Below are 6,768 nucleotides of genomic sequence, written 5' to 3' on the forward strand. Positions count from 1 at the left end.
TACAAGCAACTCCTGCAGATCAATTCCAGAAAAATAAATGACCCAATCAAAAAATGGTCCAAAGATCTAAACAGACATTTCTCCAAAGAAGACATACAGATGGCTAACAAACACATGAAAAGATATCTTGCTCAACATCACTCATTATCAGAGAAATGCAAATCGAAACCACAATGAGGTACCATTTCAGGCTGCTATCCAAAAGTCTACAAGCAATAAATGCTGGAGAGGGTGTGGAGAAAAGGGAACCGTCTTCCGCTGTTGGTGGGAATGCAAACTAGTACAGCCACTATGGAGAACAGTGTGGAGATTCCTCAAAAAACTGGAAATAGAACTGCCATAAGACCCAGCAATCCCACTGCTGGGCATACACACCGAGGAAACCAGAATTGAAAGAGACACATATACCCCAATGTTCATTGCAGCACTGTTTATAATAGCCAGGACATGGAAGCAACCTAGATGTCCATCTGCAGACGAATGGATAAGAAAGCTGTGGTACATATACACAATGGAATATTCAGTTCAGTTCAGTTCAGTCACTCAGTCATGTCCAACTCTTTGCGACCCCATGAATCACAGCACGCCAGGCCTCCCTGTCCATCACCAACTCCCGGAGTTCACTCAAACTCATGTCCATCGAGTTGGTGATGCCATCCAGCCATCTCATTCTCTGTCGTCCCCTTCTCCTCCTGCCCCCAATCCCTCCCAGCATCAGAGTCTTTTCCAGTGAGTCAACTCGTCGCATGAGGTGGCCAAAGTATTGGAGTTTCAGCTTTAGCATCAGTCCTTCCAATGAACACCCAGGATCAATCGCCTTTAGAATGGACTGGTTGGATCTCCTTGCAGTCCAAGGGACTCTCAAGAGTCTTCTCCAGCACCACAGTTCAAAAGCATCCATTCTTCGGCGATCAGCTTTCTTCACAGTCCAACTCTCACATTCATACATGACCACGGGAAAAACCATAGCCTTGACTAGACGGACCTTGGTTGGCAAAGTAACATCTCTGCTTTTTAATATGCTGTCTAGGTTGGTCATAACTTTCCTTCCAAGGAGTAAGCATCTTTTAATTTCATGGCTGCAATCAGCATCCGCAGTGATTTTGGAGCCCCCAAAAATAAAGTCGGACACTGTTTCCACTGTTTCTCCATCTCTTTACTCAGTCATCAAAAAGAATGCATCTGAATCAGTTCTAATGATGTGGATGAAACTGGAGCCTATTATACAGAGTGAAGTAAGCCAGAAAGAAAAACACCAATACAGTATAGTAACACATATATATGGAGTTTAGAAAGATGATAACGATAATCCTGTATATGAGACAGCAAAAAAGACAGATGTATAGAACAGTATTTTGGACTCTGTGGGAGAGGGTGAGGGTGGGATGATCTGGGAGAATGGCACTGAAACATGTATATTATCATGTGTGAAACGAATCACCAGTCCAGGTTCGATGCATGATACAGGATGCTTGGGGCTGGTGCACTGGGATGAACCAGAGGGATGGTATGGGGAGGGAGGTGGGAGGGGGGTTCAAGACAGGGAACACATGTACACCCGGGGCGGATTCATGTCAATGTATGGCAAAAACCACTACAATACTGTAAAGTAAATAAATAAATAAAACTAAAAAAAAAAGAAAAGTAATGCAAAATTTGGAAAGAGGCAAAGGGGATTACTAGGTGCTGTTTCTATGTCCAGCTCAAAGTTTCTAACAAGCTCACTAGAAAAATCTTCTTAGTATTGATCAGGCTGTTTTACAATTCTAAAGGAGATTAATGTGAAGAAAACTGATAACACAGCAAATGATATTTGTCTTAAGAGTAGAGACAACATCCAAAGGCATCATTTATTGCTCTGTGGGAAATTAGCCATGCTTGTAATAATGGAGCAAACTCATTCTACAAAAAAAAAAAAACGTCTTTCCTGATTAACATATGGACTCTTCTTCCTCAAATGCTCCTTGAAGCTTTACCACCCTGCTGGTCCCCTCATTAATGACTTAATCAATCCCTGACACATTGTGATTTTATATTTGTATGAAATAGTCATACTTTGTGACTTTTAGAAAATTAAACTTTAGAACTCTTTCCAAAACTTACTTAGCTGTCAAAACCCTATAACCTTTTTTCCTAATCTCATTAAGCCCACTGACATCCCTGGGAACTATATTTCAAGGAATTTACTTTGGAAACAGCTGCCAAGGCAGTCTATTAGGAGAACAAAGGCAGTGCATGGCTTGTAAATAGGCATGATGATCCTTGAGAGTCCCTTGGACAGCAAGGAGATCAAACCAGTCCATCCTAAAGGAAATTAGTCCTGAATATTCATTGGAAGGACTGATGCTGAAGCTCCAGAACTTTGGCCACCTGATGCAAAGAGCTGACTCATTGGAAAAGACCCTGATGCTGGGAAAGATTAAGGGCAGGAGGAGAAAGAGGTGGCAGAGGATGAGATGGTTAGATAGCATCACTGATAACGTACATGAATTTGAGCAAACTCTGGGAGACATTGGTGGACAGAGAAGCCATGGGGTCACAAAGAGTCAGACACGACTTAGCAACTCAACAACAAGGAACTATGATGATCCTCACTGATTAAGCAAAAGGAAGATTTTAGGCAATCTAAAAAGACTAAAAATCAAGACAGCACCCCAATTCACACACTCCTTTCATCCCCCAATCAACCCTGAGAGTAAGGTGAGGTACTTCTGTTTGGGAAGATGGAACTAAAACATCCTCATGTCAAACATTTTGTTAGGTATTTGAATTCTGGCATAGATACATAGATACAAGTAGGAACATATGAGATTGCTTTTTAATTAAAAGAAGGTTCTTATTTTATTGATGGCTACTTGGAGAAGACCAATAACCACAAAACTATATATTGGAATTACAGGTAACTGCACCACTCAGAGAGAACTGAGCAATGTCCATCTGTTTAACCAGCTGATTCCATTTGCAGACTCAGGATCAAATCTAAGATGCTATTAATGTCATCTCCTTACTTCATTTAACAATTGTCATAAATATTTTCCCTTGTCATCAAATATTGTTCTGCATGATTTTTAATGGCCTCAAAGTTGTCCATTCTAGGGAGGTACCAAAATTTATTTGACGAACTATGGACCATTGAATTATGGACTATTCAGGTTGCTACAAATCCCTAACAATTTCTTTAGGCTGCATTCCTAGAAGTAGAATGTTAAAATGAAGTGTATTTGTCAAATTTTTTTTAACATGTTGCCAAATACTCTTCCAAAAATATTGTACAATTAAGAATTCCACCAATAGATTTATGAATGTGCTGGTATTTTTATTCTCCACAAAATGGGGTATTGTACTTTTAAATATTTTGGTTTATTATACTTGTTAATATAACTGGTTATTTAACAAACTGATATTTCATGGCCTTAATTAGCATTTGATTACTAGAAAACTGAAACTCCAATACTTTGGCCACCTCATGCAACGAGTTGACTCACTGGAAAAGAGTCTGATGCTGGGAGGGATGGGGGGCGGGAGGAGACGGGTACGACAGAGAATGAGATGACTGGATGGCATCACTGACTCGATGGACATGAGTCTGAGTGAACTCCAGGAGTTGGTGATGGACAGGGAGGCCTGGCGTGCTGTGATTCATGGGGTCGCAAAGAGTCGGACACGACTGAGAGACTGAACTGAAGGTCAATAATTTTCCATATATTTTGGCCAAGTTTTCCTACTTGTGTGTAAATTTTTCCACATGAACTTTAGTATCAAATTGATTAGAGGACTAGAAAGACTATTGATATTTTTATTGAGGTTGTGTTAAATTCATAAATTAACTTACAAAGAACTAATGTGTTTATGATACTGGAAAGTTCTAACTAGGAACACTGGACGTATTTCCATTTGTTTAAAATTCATTTTTGTATCTTTTAGAAGTGTTTCAAAGTATCCTCAAATTTATATTTATTTTTAATCTTCATCCTTAAATACATTTGCTATAGTAAGTTGTCTAATTGTGTATCTGAAGGCTCTTTTTTGTATGCTGTTACTGTATTTTGTTATCTTAACAAAATCTTTTGTTGACTCAGTTTTATCATTGATTCTGAGGGTTTTTAGGGATACTATTGTATTATCTGCAATAGAGATAGTTTTACTTCTTTTTTTAACCAATTCTCCTGCTTCTAGTTGATTTCCTTTTCTAATTAGCATTAATGGCAACCCACTCCAGTATTCTTGCCTGGAGAATCCCATGGACAGAGGAACCTTGTGGGCTACAGTCCATGGGGTCGCAAGAGTCGGACACGACTGAGTGACTTTCACTTTCACTTAACTACAATATTTCTAGTACAATGTTAAATAGTCATGTAGATAATGGACATCATTTCCTTTACTTGACCTAATAGAAATTCCTCTAGTATTTTCCCTTTAAGTGAGATGGCAGTTTAGAGCAAAGATATATGATATTATATATAAATATATATATATGGAAAGTATCCATCAATTTCTATTTTTAGGATTTTTTAAAAATCAGGAATAAGAGTTGAAATTTATCAATGATTTTTCACAATCTAGAGATATAATATTATTTTTCTCCTTGAATCTGTTAATATGATAAACAGTTGACCCTTTAACAACATGGTTTGAACTCCAGGGGTCCACTTACACTCAAATTTTTTTCAGTAGTAAATACTATGAAAGTGTTAGTCGATCAGTCGTGTCCAACTCTTTGCAACCTCATAGACTACAGCCCTCCAGACTCCTCTATCCATGGAAGTCTACAAGCAAGAATACTGGAAAGGGTAGTCAATCCCTTCTAAAGGGGATCTTCCTGACTCAGGATCGAACCCAGGTCTCCAACACTGCAGGCAGATTCTTTACCATCTGAGCCATCAGTATAGTACTACACAATCCATGATTGGATTCCTCCATATCCTCAAATGGGAACTGGGGATACGAAGGAACCTCAGACACAGAGAAACTATCTGCACTAAAGGTCAGCTATACATTATTGTTGGATTTGCAACTGACAGAGGATCAGTGCCCCAAACTCACGTGTTATTTGAGGGTCAACTATATTCTATTAATAATATAGTATTAATTTCCTAATACTGTACCAACCTTGCCTTTCAGGATTAAATTGTATTTGGACATGATGTGTTTATTCTTGGCCACACTGTGTGGCATGTGACCAACCAGGGATCAAACCTGTGCCTCCATGCAGTGGGAGGATGGAGTTTTAACCACTAGACCACCAGAGAAGTCCTGATGCATTGTTTTCTTAATGTGGTGTTTGATTCTATCCACAAAGACATTGTTTAGTATTTGTCAAGGACTGAATTGTGTCCACCTAAAATGTCAGTCCATTCTAAAGGAGATCAACCCTGGATGTTCATTGGAGGGACTGATGCTAAAGTTGAAACTGCAATACTTTGGCCACCTCATGCAACGAGTTGACTCACTGGAAAAGACTGTGATGCTGGGAAAGGTTGGGGGCGGGAGGAGAAGGGGACGACAGAGAATGAGATGGCTGGATGGCATCACCGACTCTGTGGACATGAGTTTGAGTGTACTGCGGGGGTTGGTGATGGACAGGGAGGCCTGGCGTGCTGTGATTCATGGGGTCGCGGAGAGTCGGACACGACTGAGCGACTGAACTGAACTGAACTGACTGAAAATGTGAGTCATAGCAAACACTCTCTTTCAACAACACAAGAAAAGACTCTATACATGGACATCACCAGATGGTCAACACCGAAATCAGATTGATTATATTCTTTGTAGCCAAAGATGGAGAAGCTCTATACAGTCAGCAAAAGCAAGACCAGGAGATGACTGTGGCTCAGACCATGAACTCCTTATTGCCAAATTCAGACTTAAATTGAAGAAAGTAGGGAAAACCACTAGACCATTCAGATATGACCTAAATCAAATCCCTTATGATTATACAGTGGAAGTGAGAAACAGATTTCAGGGACTAGATCTAATAGAGTGCCTGATGAACTCTGGGCAGAGGTTCGTGACACTGTACAGGAGACAGGGACCAAGACCATCCCCATGGAAAAGAAATGCAAAAAAGCAAAATGGCTGTCTGAGGAGGCCTTACAAATAGCTGTGAAAAGAAGAGAAGCCAAAAGCAAAGGAGAAAAGGAAAGATATAAGCATCTGAATGCAAGAGTTCCAAAGAATAGCAAGGAGAGATAAGAAAGCCTTCCTCAGCGATCAATGCAAAGAAATAGAGGAAAACAATAGAATGGGAAAGACTGAGATCTCTTCAAGAAAATTAGAGATTCCAAGGGAACATTTCATGCAAAGATGGGCTCCGTAAAGGACAGAAATGGTATGGACCTATCAGAAGAAGAAGATATTAGGAAGAGGTGGCAGGAATATACAGAAGAACTGTACAAAAAAGATCTTCACGTGCTCGCTTCGGCAGCACATATACTAAAACTGGAACGATACAGTTCCTGCGCAAGGATGACACGCAAACTGGTGAGGCGTTCCATATTTTTAGCAAATGAAGCAACTGACAAAGGATTAATCTCCAAAATATACAAGCAACTCCTGCAGCTCAATTCCAGAAAAATAAACGACCCAATCAAAAAAGACGCCAAAGAACTAAACAGACATTTCTCCAAAGAAGACATACAGATGGCTAACAAACACATGAAAAGATGCTCAACATCCCTCATAATCAGAGAAATGCAAATCAAAACCACAATGAGATACCATTTCACACCAGTCAGAATGCCTGCTATCCAAAAGTCTACAAGCAATAAA

The 6,768-nt window shown here is 39.7% G+C and overlaps 1 pseudogene; it reads left to right on the forward strand.

Annotated features, from left to right (window-relative positions):
- Window positions 1-6,408: 6,408 nt before the first annotated feature.
- LOC129556023 (U6 spliceosomal RNA) lies at window positions 6,409-6,500 on the forward strand (annotated as a pseudogene).
- The last annotated feature ends 268 nt before the right edge of the window (window positions 6,501-6,768 follow it).

The sequence above is a fragment of the Moschus berezovskii genome, chromosome 12 (genome assembly GCF_049115385.1).
Source record: "Moschus berezovskii isolate FMDL1 chromosome 12, NW_MosBer_1.0, whole genome shotgun sequence".
Classification (NCBI taxonomy): Eukaryota; Metazoa; Chordata; class Mammalia; order Artiodactyla; family Moschidae; genus Moschus; species Moschus berezovskii.